Source organism: Ambystoma mexicanum, chromosome 6p (genome assembly GCF_040938575.1).
Source record: "Ambystoma mexicanum isolate Mex_15411 chromosome 6p, UKY_AmexF1_1, whole genome shotgun sequence".
Taxonomy (NCBI): domain Eukaryota; kingdom Metazoa; phylum Chordata; class Amphibia; order Caudata; family Ambystomatidae; genus Ambystoma; species Ambystoma mexicanum.
The window spans coordinates 1,494,024,291-1,494,041,594 of NC_090935.1; the positions used below are offsets into that span (position 1 = coordinate 1,494,024,291).

Here is a 17,304-nt window from a genome sequence, read left to right on the forward strand (position 1 = left end):
CTGAGGAGGCCCAACAAGGCCGAAACATGTCTGGGGTTGCTTGTGTTTCCGTGCAGAGGGGACCTGGCCTAGCAGTTCGGGCAGGGCTGCTCCCATTGGTGGCAGTACCTGAATGATTTGCATATGGCTGGACCCCTTTTGCAATGGTGCAGACAGGCTAAAAAACGGTGGTGTGGAAGGTTGTCCAGAGCAACGCCAGTGGTTCAGATTAATTCAAAACCTTCCACCCATCACTTTTTTGGTTTCAGCTTCATATCACGCCACCAGGTCACCATCACAAGCCGCTCCCCCCCTCTTCAAGCTCAAGACATGCTGCGGGCTGGTCCTAATCTGGATGTAATAGGTGGGTTCTCACAGGTCTGCAACAACACCCATGAGAACTGGCTGCAGTGCTGACTACTGCAGCTGTGCACAGCCGTTAGGTCTCCTCACTAGCCAACATCTGAAGTAGCTGGGCTATGCCAATGCCGATCAGCAGAGGCATTGGACTGTTTTGCAGTGATCCCCCAACTAGTGCCACCCAGGACAGGATCATAGAGGTCATTGTACAGCCCCACACCTCCATTCCTCCTGAGCGGTAGTAACTAGCAGTCATCTTGCTCAGGCTCTTGAGACCCCCGATCCCACAAAAGGCATTTTTATTAATACAAAATATTGCATGGCATCTGCAGTTAGGTCTGTCAACTAAGCAGCATCTGGTGTCTTCACTGTTAGTTCAGACCTAAAGGTATTTTTGACTTCATAGGTCTGGCAGTAATGCATGCTTTTGTAGTTTGAAGTTCCTGGAAGGGTCATCTCTGTCTACGCCACAAGACTCTGCAACCTCCTCCCCATTAACATACAAACTCACACCTTCGCTTCTAGAGTTCAGGAAGGAGCTTAAGGCCTTCCTCTTCAAGGAATGGCTCCTCCCTAATACCTCGGTCAATACACCATCCACTCCCCACAATGCCTGAGACTGGGTGGTCTGTTCCCCAGTGTTTCCTCCCGTGGTTACTTGTAGATGGATTGCTAACGATTGCCCTCAATCCCCTGCTGTTAGATCTCCACTTCCTTGCTTCTCGGCTCCCTAACCTTGTTCTTCATCCTATGATTGTAAAGCCCTCTTTAGCTTAAAAACGAGGTCGATGCTCAATAAATATCATAATAAGACTGCTACTAATAATAATAATAAAAATGTAAACGCAGGACCAAGGAAAATAATCCACAGCACCCAAACGTCAATGCATCCACGTGCTCCCTCAGGTTTCTCTACATTCTGGAGACGGTTTAGGCTGTCACACAGAGAATGCTTCCAGTGCACCCTTGGGTCGATTTACCCAACACTTTTTAATAGCAGATTCAAATCTATAAGTAATTGTTTTGCATTGTGGACCAGAGGAATTGGGGATTCGCAAAAACAATGCCCCAGGATAGCAGAGAATCTCAGGCTCATCAAAAACCCTTTCTGGTCTCAGAGCTCGGTGTACCTTTTCAAGGTGATGGGAAGGGCCATGGAGAGCTGTGTGTTCCCTATTGTTGCCACTGGTCTAATCGCCTAGCCTGAGAGAGTGCTTGTAGGATGCAGTTTTGGTGGGCAACACTTGTATCCTTCCACTCCGTCTTGCTGGGATTGTCCTGTCTTGCTGGGTCACATGGGAGTGGACCGCAATATGAAGCCCTTCCGTCTGCAATTATGATGATTTTATTCAGAATTCTTGCCGTTGGCATACTGCCTCGGAAACCAGGCCTTTTCCACCCGCCCTTGTACTTGGCTGTGATCACCAGCTCTGCGCCTCGTTCTGCAGAGATCATCTCTCCCCTTCCATGTATTTAAGGCCTGGCTTTTCCTACCGGATTCACTTCAGTCACTCTATAGGTTCCCTATGTGTTTTCATGGCTTCTTGTAGTTAGTTGCAATAAAGCATATGCAAGCTTGGTCCACGTATATTCTGCATCTTGCGTTTTCGCTTTGCCCGAAAGAAAGGAAAGGTTCTCAGCATTATGTAAATGTATCTGCCCTCTACCTACAGGAGTTACAAGCATGTGTTTCATGTCTACAAGTAATACATCTAGTACATGTCTGTGTAGCTTCATGCATGGATGCATATTTGCTTCATTGCTAATGCGGCTGTTTCGTGATGTCACTAATGTCATAAATGCCTGGCGTTATTGTCAGTCAATCTGATCCATTGATGAGACCTCTGTCTCCTCGAAACCAACAACTGGATACGGTTTGATTGGCTGTCTCAGAGAATATCTCTTGCCATACCTGTGATACATTGGTGGAGTCGTTGACTGGCCAAACTGCGAGTCGAAAGTTGCATAGGGGCCATATGGCCCATTCTGGGGACCCTCTCTTCACTTGTTAGGCATGAATGCATTTGTCAGTATTGTATGGAGTCTTCTTGTAATGCAGCAAGTGTCGGATGCTGTTCTGTGGAGTCAGTCACATCCCAGCAGGTTTCTCCCTGCCCTTCACCATAAAGCTATATGCCTTAGAGGATGGGCATGCGATACCCCAGAACAGTGTGCACAGCCCTGGTGTAGGCAATGGCACGTAGGAGTTGGACAAGATACACTCCTTATTTTTTGGGATCATGGTGGGTATAGAGGTACCACCAATATGCCAATGGCAGTGATTAAGCCATGGTTCTGTTCAGGTTAGTGAAGCCCAGCAGATAATCTCTCAGGTATCAGGTCCCCATAGTAGTTCCTCAATCCCAGATGGTTGGATAGTGTAAGAGTGCAGAAGTAAGGTTTGGACACAGTGGTGGCATGGTTTGGGTATACACTTTTATTTGTTAATAAAGGGGACTGAAAAAATGCCTCTCTATCCTTAAAGCTAAGAGGGGCTTCCCTGCCTCAAAGAAAACGAGTGAAATTGTCTGCAAGTCCAAAACTAAAAGTCTGTCACTGCCGTGCTCAAACCTACCTCTGTCCCTAACACTAATAATCTAAAGTAACTGTGTAAGGAGGATCTCTTCTCAAAGGAAAAAGTATTCTTTATGTTTTCAACCAACATTAAAGTTCCCAGTCTCTCTGATAATAAAAAGTGATGCTAAATAATGTCCCAAAAATACAAGATTTCATCGCTAGGGCTGTGCTCCTTTACCCTATACTTCATATTATGTCATGCTCATTCCTTTGGTGCTCCCCAGCCCCCTTCTCTCTTATATAAATTCTCACTGGGCAGTTCACAAGCTAATGCACCATGCGTTTGTGCTTCTCTATCCTAGCATCTTGGCACCGTTTGCTATGAAGCGTAGGAGTCCTTTTTGTCAGTTCGAGGGTTCTTTAACCCTCTTGCTCTCAACTTCCTATGTGGGTGTGAGTCCCAGACTTGCAATACTTTACACGGTTTGGTTCACTCTCCTGCCAAGCCTAAGCTTCCTGGTCAAAAGTCTCTCTTTCTCTCATAGGGTCCCAGACTCTCTTTTCCTCATGTGGGTGCGAGTCCCAGACTCTCCCTGGTTTATTGTATTGACTCGGTTCATTCTCCTGCCAAGTATACAACTTGTTCAGGGTCCCAGACCCCCTTATTCTCGTTCTTTGGTTTGGATGCAGGCCCAGACTTGGATCATTTTGTTGCATCCCATTGGTTCACTCTCCTGCCAAGTATACAACTCGTCCAGGGTCTGAGACCCTCTGCTTCACAGTCTCTTGTTTGGGTGTGCGTCCCACACTTGCACAGCTTTGTTTTATCCCCTTGGTTCATGAGTCTGAACCAAGGTGAGGTTTTATCCGGTCTCAAAGGGTTTTCCAGATGGTCTGAGCAGCTGAGCAGGATTGGAGAGCTTTGATGGAAGGCTGGCAGGGCTTTGATGATGAGGTCAAGGATATTGCAATTCATGTGAGTTGAGTCTTGCATGTGCTGCGTGAGGTTCAGAGTGTTGAATAGGCAGTGGAGATCTTCTTTCATTGACTTGGTTGCTGGGTTGCCAGGGACATTGAGGTCACCAACAAAGATGTTGTTGGCATGTGCAAGAGACTTGGTGATCAAGAGTGTGAAGTCTTCGATGAAGGAGGTGTTGGGCGTGGGTGGCCTATGGATGAGGTGAAAAGTAAATGTCTATTTTACTTCTGACACCAGTGGGGCACTATAACAGCACATTGTGAGGCAAAACTCTTGGTATTGAGTGTGTAGTAGATGAAAAATGTTGTGGAAGCAGAAAGTTTCCTTTTGATTCCGTTTTTTGCTCAGATATTAGTTTACCACAATGTAGTAATGTAGCTTGGAGTGTTGTGATGTCATGGGTTGGTGATGTCAAGGGTCTGTGTGGAATGTGAGGATCAGAGTGTTCTGTGGGAGACGGTTGTCTTGTAGAGTGAGAGTGTTTGTGTGGGTGTAGGGCAAGCCTGGTGTTCCTCCTCTGTACTTTATCTCTTGTGGACCCTACCATCCCTGTGTGTGTACTAAGGTTGAGAAGTGCTGGGTCAGGACATTAAAGCACAGTAAATTTACCTCAGAGACCCGACTTCTCTTTACCACAGTGGCGACGAGGAGGGGATGGTAGGTGGGTTCTACTTGATGTCATCTGACGCTGCTGGGGGGGTGCAGCAAGCTGAGGACACCGCCCCCGTCATCCTGCTCCATACCCAGGAGTGTCTCTGCCGTAGCTCGGATTCGCTGCAAAGGAGGGCTGGAGTCCGTTGTTGGGTGAGTGCAGCGGTTGCCAAGACGGGAGTTCTAATCTTTGGCCAAGGCGTTTCGGGGGCGGGTTGGTGTAGTGACTTAGCTGTTTCATCAGAGGGGCTGGACATTGCAGCTCCGAGGGCATTGGGTATGTTACACGTGCGTGGCTGCCTAGTCAGAGGGGGAGGCAATGTCGCTGTGTCCCTGGAGTCTGGAGGGTGTGCACCATCAAGTCGGTCAGAGGACAAGGCGCAGACACGTATGGGTGCCCAGACCTCGTCTGGGGCCCGGTGTGGAGATGACGGATAGGGCCGTTGCGGCGGAGTGTCCAATAGATCCACCGGAAACCACGCCTTCAAGCGGAGTGATGACGCCATCTTGGTGCGGTGCACCTGAGACGGGTCGCATGAGTGGCCGTTGGTGTGCGTGTGTGAAGAGTTCGGATGAAGTGACGACACCATGTTTGTGTGGGGCACCGGAGCTGGGTCGCGTGAGTGGCCGTTGGTGCACCTGTGGGAGGTGTCCAGCACACACCAGTGTGTAAGTCACGTGGGGCGTGGGAAATTATTACGCAAAGTCTGACGGACGGTCGTCTGAAGTGGATAGCGACGACTGGGACTTCCGAGTGTTTGGTCTGGAGTGGGATGCAGTAAAACCCTGTGTTCAAGAAAAGGCATTGAATCGTGTGACTTCGTGGTATGTTTCACGGGAAGCGGAAGGTTGTGAGAGACTTTGGGAATCATCGCAAGGTTCATATGCAGCAGGAGCGTTCGCATTTTTGGATGACGCCCTGGGAGAATTTCGTGAGCCAACAGGACGCGATCCACGGTAGAGACGCTGTTGTGTTTAGGTGAGTTGTCAAGGGACTGTTCTTTGTTGTGTTTATGTCATGGCCCATGTTAGGGGTGCAGGATTGTTTTGGTTCCCAGGGTTAGTATGGAGTGATGTTGTCTAAGGCCGTTGTCTTTTTCTGTCACGTGTTTCGTGGTGGCCTCTGTGGGTGTAGGTATCCTGGAGTACCGGTTACAATGTAAAGTATTTTCCCCTCGCATTGGGCATGTGGGGGGGGGAGGAGTATGGATCTACTTCCATTTTGCATTTTGGGGTCATGACTACCAATCTATCGTAAACTGGAGGGTTGGTTGTGGACTTTCAATTTGTGGCATGTGTAATGGAGTTGGAGGATGCTGTTCCGGATGAGGATGCTGTTCCTGTCGAGAGGCGTTATTTTCTTTCTTTTGTCGGACATTCTCGTCACTCATCATTTATGAAATATTGTTCTACATTATGTGTGTTGCTTTGTCCAAGAGTGAGTGAAAGAGTGTGGGGTGGCGAGAATGAGTTTCCATTCCCTTTTGGCAGAGTGTTGGTGTTTTCATGGGGAATGTGTGGATTGCCAGGTGATCAGTGCAAGGGTGTGCGCTGTTGTAGTCGTAGTTGCTAGTGGTGTTATGATCGTAGAAGCAAATGTTTTGCCTTTAGTTGTGTTGGGAGCGCAGGTGCCGGTTGGGTCTGTGATAACTGAGGTCGTTTTGCGGTGGCTGTTTAAGAGCAAGGGTGTGCTCTGTTGTGGTCGGAGCAAGGGTGTGCTCTGTTGTGGTTGGAGCAAAGTTGTGCTCTGTTGTCGGTTGCTTATCTGTTGTCAGGTTAAGGGTTAGTTGCTTTTGGGGGGTGTTGTTCTTGAGCAAGGGTGTGCTCTGTTGGGGATCGAGGTATAATGCGAGAACAAGAGTGCGCTCCTCTGGTGTTCCTCGGTGTGTTTCTATTTGTGGTCCCTCGAGTTATGAGGGATTTGGTCATTTAGAGTATGGTTGCTCCTGAATGTGTGTTTTCAGCAGAGGTGTGTGAGATCGAAAGCACACTTATGTGAGTCTACAGGAGCTAAGGGCGCTCTGTTGAGTGATGGCCGGAGCGTTTGTTTTGTAGTAGTGCGTAGTGGTTAGGTAACCACTGTGCTGTTTTTAAGTTCCCAGTAGCCTGTTTATGTTTTGGAGGTGGGCATTTTTGGCTGGGGTGTTGGGGTGAAATTTGCCAAGGTTTAGGGTGAGAGCAGTAGCCCAGTGAGTGAGTGGTGCAGGTGAGCTGTATCACACGTTGGTGAAATAAGTGTGCTTTCATCCAGGGATCTGGATTATCATTGGTGGGAGCCACGGCGGATGTTAGGCAATTGTTGACGCTCCTGGAAGAGCGGGGTAGTGCTCAGCGGTGGCAGCGCTGAGGCTCTGGGCGGCAGCCCAGAATGGGAGGAGTTGGCGCGCAGTTGGTGAAGAGTGTCAGTCAGGTTTTGTTCTCGGACAAATAGTAGGTATAGGCGTGGCAGGCTTATGTTCTGAGGGGCAGCTCAGAACTGGTGGAGGTGTGCTTTTGTTGTTTTTGGTCTTTGAGGGTATTCTACCAAGTGGTGCTAGGGCAAGGTTGTTCTAAGTTGTGTGTGTACTGTACTTGGTGTGTGTGTCGCTGGAGGTAAGGAGTTCAGTCATTGGGTTAGCAGGGTTTTCTGCATTTTTTATGTGTCCGTTTGGCCTGTTGAAGGTTCCTGGTGTTTCTTTGGTGCTGGAGCCTCTAGTCATGGACAGCCGCTGTGTATTGGGGAGTCTGGTGCCCGTAGAGTTTTGTCTTTTAGGAGTGTGAGTTAGTGCAGGTCACATGCCTCTCTTCTTTTGTTGGGTGTGTCTTTTGTTGTGTGTGTTCTCGAGAGAGAGAAAGGTGTCGTAATGCAGAATTGGAAGTGGGTGGTGTCAGGTTTCGCTCTTCATTCTGTTGTGTTTCTCTAGGGAGGGAGAAGTGTGGTAATGTAGCTTGGAGTGTTGTAATGTCATGGGTTGGTGATGTCAAGGGTCAGTGTGGAATGTGAGGGTCGGAGTGTTCTGTGGGAGACGTTTGGTCTTGTAGAGTGAGCGGTTGTGTGGGTGTGGGGCAAGGCCGGTGTTCCTCCTCTGTACTTTGTCTCTTGTGGACCCTACCATCCCTGTGTGTGTACTACGGTTGAGAAGTGCTGGCCTGGACATTAAAGCACAGTAAACTTACCTCGGAGACCCGACTTCTCTTTACCACACACAACTATTTGTTTTAGCTAATATGGGGCACTTCTACACAACCTAGTGAACTGCCTACTTTTTGGCCCTTATGTGGCGTTTTAGCATAACTTTGTTTGGACTCATTTGTGATGCTTTAGGAACAGCTGGTGAGGCTTTCTTTTGCTCAGAAATTGTGAATCAAAGCCCCTATGCGTCTCATTTTGGTGTCCAATGGTATTCGGTGGCAGGGACCTGTCACGTGTAGAAATGCACATAGGGAGGTGACTGCTGCCAAATTTTTGGCATTTGCACAGCAGAGTGCAAGTGTGAAGGGCAAAAGGTGGCATAAAATCATGTGCACGGCCTTTGGCCCTGCACTCTTAAGTCCACTGTGTAAATTGAGTAAACGCTGCATGCCATGTATGCTGCCAAATGCTGTATTTGTATGGTGAGAGGAAGGGAGCAGCAGAAAGGCAAGTTGCTCTCCCCCATACAAATGCAGGAAAGTGGGGTGTGATGTAGGTAACGTGTAAAAGCCTTACACAAGGGTTTTACACATCTTTGTTTACATTACACCTCTAAGGAAAATAAGATCCTATTCGTTTTAGATCAAAAGTAGCACTTTAGCCCTATAACTAGTTTTGGATCATTTATGGTGCGATTCAGTCAGACTACAACCCTTTGACTCAGAGATGGCACTTTTTAACACCCATTAGCGTTGGCTCATAGTTAATGCTTTTGCATCACCGACTGAGGGTACATAGTTTGGGCTCATGTGTGCCACCATTAGTTTTGGTGCCTGGGTAGTAATATATTGATTGGATAGCCAGAGCGCCTGGATACCATCCAAAGGGCAGCGGTGTCGGCAGTATAAATCCCAGTAACATAAAATCATATGGCAAGCAGCAGACCAGGTCTGGAGATCCGGGAGGGGCTTCACGGTTGCTGGGCCGGTACTTTCTCCTGTGGCCGTGGTCCTACTGCCAGGCAGTGCGCCCCTCTTATCTTTCTGCCTGTGGTGGGGTTTGCATGGCCAAATGAGTTTGCTTTGGCAAAGCGTGTTGACTCTGCCAAAGTGTGTAAATCATGTCAATGGAAAGGCTTTTTTGGGGGTGTACGAGATTTGGGCAAATGCGCCTCTTCCGCACTGCACGCCGTCTTTACTGCACGTTTTCGCGTTTGGTTTGAATGCCAGAAGCCTCCGTGTGCAGCATATTTTATTGTGTATGAAGGAGGACAACACACGATGCCTTTCGAGAGACCATCTGATTCTTTTAACGGTGTGAAGATTTTGTTTCCCTTTGTATTGAATCTCCGTAATACATTTGGCACTGGAGTTGATTTCATCTTTTTTGAGTGCGGGGAGGTCGGGGTCGAGTGAGGCGTTCCAGGGCTAGTTTGCAAGTTGTGTTTTGTTTTTTTCGGTGAACCTCTTCCCATCCTCCAAGCAGAGGGCTATCCTGTCTGTCGTGCAGATGCCGCATCCGGGCAGCGCTGCCCGAGGCCGCCCCCAGCGGCAGCACCTGTTGGCGGCAGCTCGGGAGGGGAGGAGGGCCGAGAAAAGCCGCCAGGCCGAGCATCGCGGGATCCACCAGGGGGGCTGGCGTGGAGCAGGGCTAGGCGGAGTGTGAGCCGCGCAGCCCCGTAGCCTCCCTCCGCCACAGGAGAAGCCCGGTGGCGCGGAGGGAGGGAGGGAGGCCGGTGGTGGCGCCTGGACTGTCGCAGTGGACCAAGGCTGACTGGACGGTGAGTGCCGTCAACGAGTGCAGAGCTGGGTGAGGCGGGGCGCGAGGTTGAAGAGTTGGACGCGGGGAGCGAGGACTTGGGGGCCAGAAGACCCTCTGTGGCGCAGGTCCAGCGGCGCCGAGGAGCGCCCGGCATCTGGCATCCGGGAATTGTAAGGGTTGGTCAGAGAGGGACGGTGCTCCGTTTCTCCCGGTGCCTGCCTCGGGCAAGAGGCATGGGAGATGCGAACGTGTTATAAAGGAAAGGATACATCGCCCACCAACCCAGCCTACGGCGACTTCCGCTGCCCCCCGAGCCCACACGGATGGTTGGAGGCGACCAGCATTGCGTGGTGTACGCCGCAGCGGATCCGGATACCCACATGGCGCCCGCTTCACGTCTGTTCCCGGCGGGGTCTCTGCTCCAGTGCGCCTGTTTATGGTGTGGGTGCTGATGCAGGGACCATCCCCCCTCTCACGGCTGGCGCTGACAGCGGCGGGCAATCTGGGTGTTGCGCTCTGTGCGCCCTAATTTGCATAAAACCGACCCTTCCATTGGGAACCCTGTTTTTTTTTTTTGGTAGCATTGGAAGCATCGCTATGCGCCAATAGCTGGGCACTGTCCCGCAGCTCTGCAACGAAAACTGTCAGGCCCTGCGCGGGACAGGGGGGTCCGCGCGCATGCATTCTCTAAACTAGACGTCGTGGCCGCGTCCCGCACAACTGGCGCATTTTTGCGCGGATTCTTCATACTTCATTCGGAGAATACAGCATCAGCTGGAGGGATTCGGGCAGCAAGCGGCGGAATCCCAACCGAGGAGCAGGTCCGCGCATCCCTCACCTAGAGCCGGAAACGGCTCCCTTGATGGCCACACAGCGCTGCTCCAAGGCCATACGAGTGTGCCGCATCGGATGGCTGCGAGGGATCAACCCCATTCCTGTCATTTTTTAAAGTTACCCGCAGACGCATTTATTTCGCAGTTTTCTATTCGTGTGCGTGCCCCGCAGAGAGCGCGTGGAAAGTCAGTGTTGCCACACATGCCCCTAAACATGAACATAGCCACAGAAATGCAGAGCAGCCTGTCTGCTTCAGATCAGCCCCCGTCTGCATGTGTATCCTTCCCCGTCAGCGTTTAAAGTTCAAGTGCGCTCGATTGCCCGGAGTTTCACACGTCTAGTGCTGTATCCCCGGCATTGACTGCCCTGTGGCGTGCACTGCACACTCCTCGGCCGCGCAGCGGCATCTGACGCACGAGGGCACTGCAGGGGTCGGCGTGACAGCGGCCCCCGAGGGATCATAGCCTGTCAGCTGGGTACGCAGTGAAGCAGCCGAGGAACGGGCCGGGCACATCCTGGAAACATTGGCAGGATTTCGGCATGCAGCGAGATTATAATGGCGTTGTTGGAAGGTGTGTTGCTATGTTGAGGTATGGGTTTTATTTACGGCGTTGAACTGCAGGTTTACGCAACCTTTTCTACCTAGTTTGCAACTTTTTCTACCTAGTTTTGTTGTTTCTGTGTGATGTGAGTGGCGATGTCCCTTTGATTGGGCGGGGACGCGCAGTAGTATTACGCATGCTACGCGCTTGAGAGGATGGAATATGCGACAGAAACAGGCCACTTGGATACAAATGTACTGCTGAGCGTTGGACGGTGTTGTCTAATCCACCTGTCTTCCAAAATGAAAGGCCTTTCTTAAGCATTGACTGGGCAAGGCGCGCTATACAGCATGTCTGATTTATGATTTTATTAAACCCTGCAAAGGCATGTATAGTGTGTGGAATTTTAAGTTGGACAATTCTTTGGTAGTGATTCGACAATGTTGAGCAAATGCTTAAAGCTGCTTATCAACGGACTGTTTAGCAAGTGCTATGACAGTGAACATGTAGTAAGGCCATATCATTCTAGAATTCAATGAACATTTTAGTAACTGTTTAATGCAATTGACTAGTCATTTTATAAACAACTTGCTCAATGCTCAAGGAATATGTGAAGTTCTCGCACAGAAAAGCTTATCACTGCTTGGCAACTGTTCTTCAAACATTCCACCTGCCTGATAAGGGGTCGAGACTTGTTAAGCAATCGTTTCCCTTTGTCTAGGGTTACGTCACACCATCCTGTCATCTCTAATATTTGCCCCCATGGGAAGTAGAGGTGCAGTTCTCAGAGAGAGGGTCTCACTGGAGTGCAGATAGATGTGCACATGCGGGGACAGGGTTACAGGCTAGCATTTAGCCGTTTACTTTGTATACTCCACACATATTACGGCTCCTTGTTCTGTGCGAATACGCTTTACATTGGTGTGTACAGTAACAGGAGTATGAAATATGAGACTATTTAGGGAAGAAGTAAATAGTCTGACGTAACAAATCATTTGGTGTAGCCTTTATTGCAACATCAGGGACACAGAGGCACCACAACCTCATAACCAGTGCAATCTCTAGGACTCTCATTATTGTCTGTTGTCATGTATGTTTTGTGTACCATGCCTTGCACTTGCTCACTGCTCAGGTGAATACAAATATGGATTACATAAGCACAGAAAATACATACAAATGGGAGCAGCCAAAGGCAAGCTGTATTAAGTACAGAGGCAATTCAGGGACAGCATCAGGCCTTTTCAACCTTTTCAGTATAATTTTGCCCCACAACCAAAATTAAAGAATGGGGCAAAGAATGTTAAATTTCTTTTTCCAGGTGGCAGTTTAGGGTTTTAGGTGCCCGCTGGCTGCATTTCTTTGTTTTGCTGGGCAGAGAACCGTGCACATCCCATGATGGACACTGGCATGCTTCCCCCTGGTGTGTGCGCTTTGGTTTGGGCAGTTAACATGCTTGTATATTAGTGAAGTTCAAGGTGTGGCTTACGCTATGCAATCTCAACGATGCCACAGGGAAAAAACCCCTTGCAGGTTGTGTTAGCAGCCCTATATTCTCAAATATAACCTATGCACCAGACAGCTACAACCCCAACTCCCCTCAAGCTGCCGCTTGTCAGTTAGTGCCTAGAGTTTTTCTTTTTTTCTTTGCATTCTTGGGTTTGTAATCTAATCATAGAAATATAAGAAATACAGCACTGCTACCTGACACAGGATGCATTCACCTCTGCATGCTGAAGCTGTAGGTTCACACATGTTTGTGTTTGAACACATTGAAATACACCACATGATTACATTGTTGTTGTTGATACACAAGGCAGATTTTCAGACAGTCAACAATGTTTTGGGGGGGGTATGATATGATAATTTGTATCGCGCTCATACAAGGCAATGGAGGGGAACAAGGGAGGACAAAACAACTATCTTACTAGGCCCAGTGACATTGAGAACACACAAGTGCAGGGGAGAGGGAAGTGCAAGGGAGAGGGGAGAAGTGGAAAGTGCAGAGCAAGGGATACAACAACAGCAACTGGTAGAGCAGTTAGCAAGTTGGCAAGTGAAGGGTTAAGGTGCAGACAGGGGGGGGTCTTGTAAGTGAAGGTAAAGGGGCTGTAGGGTTACAGATACAGACCCAAGTGCAAGGGTTGCCAGGAGGCAGTGGGGGGTGTGTGGCTGGGTGGGCAGGGACCTGGGCCCGAAATCAGATGGTAACCATGTGCACAGTGCCAAAGCAGATAGATCAGCAGGGTAGAGGAAGAGCATAGGCAGAAGCAAAGAGGAAGGTCTTGAGGTGCTTCTGGAACCGGAGATGGCTCTCCTCAAGTTTCAGAGAGGCAGGGAGGCTGTTCCAGAGGGAGGTCCCGGGTTATTTTGAAATGGCCTCCGCCCATCGTCAGCTGACCCTAAGGAAATGGAACTTAAGGGAGAAATCAATGAAACCAGCAACTGACAGGGAGGGCTGAAGCCACAGGCTTGTGAACACGGTGCAAAGATGCAGAGGCAAGCTGTGAGTGTAATCCTTCCCTCCATGCACTCTGACTGCTCTCTATGGGCCCCCTCCCCTCACCCTCCTGTGATGCAAAAAAACCTTGGTGTCATCTTCGACACCTTTCTCTTTCTCTCTCTCTCACTGCCCCTTCTCTTATCACGTCACAGACCTTGCCAAGAAGGTCCACTTTGAGCTACACCTCCTCCCTTTCCTCACCTTCACCCAGAAACTCTGTCTCCAGATCTCTGGTCCTCTCAAGGCAGGATTACTGCAACAGCCTCTCCCTCAACCTGCCTAACTTCTCCCTTCGCCCCCTTCAACTAATCCAGAATAGGACTGCATGACTTATCATTGTCATCAAGCCCAAGGACTGCACCTCTCCAGCCCGAAAATCTCTCCACTGGCTCCCAGTTGACGAGAGGATCAACTTTAAGACCCTCTGCATCATACACAGGGCTTTCTGGGGCCTGGGACCCTGCTAATTCCAACTCCCTCTCCCTACCCTCCCAACCCCCCTCCTGCTAGAATCCTCCGGTCTTCTAGCTCCAACTCTCTGCAGATCAGACGCTTTTCCATGCAGAGAGTGGGGGGTAGATCTCTCTCCTCCGCAGGTGCCTCCCTCTGGAATGGCTGCCTTGCCCCTCCCAGACTTGATCTGGATCTCCTTAATTTCCGGAAGCCCCTTCAGACCCTCCTTTTCTCATTCTCATTCTCTCTCCCCTCCCCTGCTAATGTGTAATCCCTGTCCCCCCCCCCTCTTGCCCTGTTGCGCCTTGAAACACATTGTGTATTGGTGCATTATAAATGGCAAGGTCAGTCAGATGACAGTGATAGATAACTCATGGGCGTAGTAAGATCATTCTTGTCCCCCCTTGATCCCCCCCTCCCCTGCCTCGTCGGTCTTAGAAACCCTTTTAAAAAAAAATTATTTGCATTTGTAGAGCGCACAGCTGTCCTCGGACATCGTGGCGCTGTTAAGAATACTTGCTTAGTTACATAAGTGCATGTGGTCAAGTCCGGTAGCAAAAACATGACGCCCAGCCCCTTAATATGGGGTGGTAGCAACAGGTAATGCATGTGCTCAAAGTAGGTGGCATGAAAACATGAGCGCCAGCCCCATCTTACAAGGCGGCAGCAGCAAGGTAATGCATGAGGTCAACATAGGTGGCATAAGACATGAGTGCCAGCCCCATCTTACAAGGCGGCAGCAACAAGGGAATGCTTGAGGTCTACATTGGTGGCATAAAGCATGGGTGCCACCCCCATCTTGAAGGCGGCAGCAACAAGGTAATGCATAAGGTCAAAGTTGTGGCACAAAACATGTGTGCCAGCCCCTTCTTAAAATGCGGCAGCAGCAAGGTAATGCAGGAGGTCAACATAGGTGGCATAAGGCATGAGTGTCAGCCACAACTTAAAGGCGGCAGCAACAGGTAATGCATGAGGTCAAAGTGGTGGCATAAAACATGAGTGCCCGCCCCATCTTAAAAGGCGGCAGCAGCAGGAAATGCTGTGTATAGGCGCGCTATAAATGAAATATCTTCTATCATATCATATGGGAATTGAAACGAGAAGGTAGAGCTGGTGAGTGAGTTGAAGTGAACATTAACATGCTTTAGTGGTCTTCCTGATGTGGACTGCTGAATCCTTAAGGGGGAGGCAGCAGACCGGGAGGGTATGGTTGTGTGCACGCGTGCACCCAGCATAGCGGTTAGCCCCCTCACTTTGTAGCCCTTGTGCAATGGAGCATAAACAAAGGCAGGCATTCTCGGCTCAAGAACGCGAATAATGAGCTAAGGGGGCACAGGCCAAGAAAATGCAAAGTATTTGGTAATACAAGGCAACAATGTGAGAAATCCGCCACTGAGAAGGAACAGCGGCTAAAATAAATGGTTCCATAGAGTGTAACCCACACAGAGGGGCCTCACTTATATTTCAGCCTTCCGTGGAATGCCAGAAGCAAATAACCATGTGTATATATGTATGGTAGTGGTGTTGCTGTGGGTACAGTTGCTCATTGGAGATGTGTCTGGCATTTGAGGCATGACAGTCATTATGGACAGTATCACACTGATATGTCGCTGTTTATTCTCCTCATGTATGACACGAAGAGCTAAAATAGGGTTGAGATCTTCCTTGGTGGGTTACAACCCTTACAATGCCTGCCTGTCGATGGGTGGCATGTATGAGTGTCTGTGCAATTTCAAATCAGTGCCCTGAAAGTACAGGGGTAGACCGGGACCCAAAAGAGACCCTGGAAAAATGTTCCAAGTGACTCCAAATTACACATTTTCAGCAAGCCCAAATCTTTTCCTATGAGCAAATGCGAAAATAGCACCCAAAAGAGGCCCAGGGTGCAGAGGTCTACCAGGAAATCTCCAGAGTTCCCAATAGGCCAGTCTACCCCTGCCTGGAACGGAGGCTGTGGGGCTGGCAAATGTAGGGCATGGGGTGATCTCTCCAGAGTTGGTAAAGGGTGTGGGCTAGCATCCACACGCCACCTGTGGGGCCGCTGTGATGGCATAGCAGGATATGTGGTGGGGCATACTTCACCATGGTGTAACCACAGCAAAGAGCCGGAAAGGTGATTAAAGCACATACAATAAAGAAAATACATTTTAAACTTGCCCTCGGGAGTGGAGGAGACAGACTTCTCTTTTGCTATCCCTTACCTACACCAACCAACCACTGCTTGACCGTCGCCTTCTAGCCGGTGAGACTCCTCCCCCCGACCTTCGGAGACACCCCCTGTTTCATTGCCTCTCAATCTGTGAAGGCCCTTGGCATTGCAGACCCTGCTTGATTGGGGTGGCTGGGTGTCAATCCTAAAGGGACCCTGAATTATGTCTGAAGTTTGTTTTCTTAAGATGTTATGGTCCTTATTCACCCAAGCTCAGGCTCTGCCAGTGCTGGGAATGGCATGTGTTAACTGTGGCACCCCGCCATATTTAGGGGGGCATCAGAGAGTTGGCAAACACAGGAGAATTTTCTAAGCGCCCTCCCCCCATAAATAAACATTTCCATTTCAGGAGATCAATTCGTTATTAACACCAGGAAAATAACCCAAGAGAGGGGCATTTCCTAGGATGCTGCAAGGAAATTAGAAAATAGTGCACACCTTTTAAACCTACACAGCCTGCTGGAATATGTTCTGCAGCGTGCACTCCTGAGATGTTCATATGCGTTCAAATCCCGTCTTTGGAACAACAAAAGCAAGCTGAAAACATCAAAACCTCTGAAGGGCATATATGTTTTGACCAGGGAGACACATTTTGCTGGATCTCGGAAAATCCGGCCCAATGTCCAGCGCTGGGGTCTGCAGATGTTTTAGACTACGACTCCCATGCTTCCTTGCTGTTGATTATGCTAGGCACGGCAGTTGGGAGTTGTGTTCCAAAACACACGGAAAGCAAAAGGTTGCAAAGAGAGTGAGGTCAGAGGTATGCATGCATTGTCTGCATCAGGATCAAGACTATACCTGCATCACTTTATGGTCAGGAATTCTGTCGCCACCGAGTATTAAACTATCCCCGTTTGCCAGATTGGGGATTAGTAGGTTGCCCATTTCTTGTAGCACTCTGCAGGGGGCCTGCAGCATTCACGTTTGCAGGGTATTTTGTGGGGTCTTTTGTTTCATACTCCAAGATTGGCCTGTGCCAGAGGTGTATTTTGGTTAATTTTCAGGTGGTCAAATATACAACAATAGGACAGTTATTAAACACATGAAAAAGACTTGGGGATGTAGACCAGGCACTTTTTGAAGTTTATGTTTCAGGAAGTCCCCTTTCTCAAAGAAAACATTTTAAGTCTGTTGGTTCTGAGGCATTTCATACTATATGGTTCCTTGTGGAAATTGTGAAATGACCTGTTATTTACTTCATTGTGTATCTGCCACTTCTCCAACTTTCCTTTAACAATGACACTGTTCGTACAACTTTACCCCTGCCTAACCTTGTGGACCACATGCCTACCCGATATGTTTCCAGGGACCTAGAAGCCACACAACCCTATCATACAGAAAGTCAGCTCTTGGCGTGAAGATTTCATGGTGGTGACGCTTGGCCCTGTTGATTGTAATGGAACACTT

At 49.2% G+C, this 17,304-nt stretch overlaps 1 protein-coding gene across 3 annotated transcripts in view; it reads left to right on the top strand.

Annotated features, from left to right (window-relative positions):
• Positions 1 to 9,152: 9,152 nt before the first annotated feature.
• SHROOM3 (shroom family member 3) overlaps positions 9,153 to 17,304 on the top strand; it is a 351,046-nt gene continuing 342,894 nt past the window's right edge. The window contains exon 1 of one of the 3 annotated variants that reach the window (XM_069626325.1): positions 9,153 to 9,378. The gene's annotated coding sequence lies outside the window, so the exon portion shown is untranslated. Of the gene's footprint in view, positions 9,379 to 9,413; positions 10,784 to 17,304 lie in introns of those variants that run through there. The other 2 variants (XM_069626326.1, XM_069626327.1) reach the window with 2 other exon arrangements.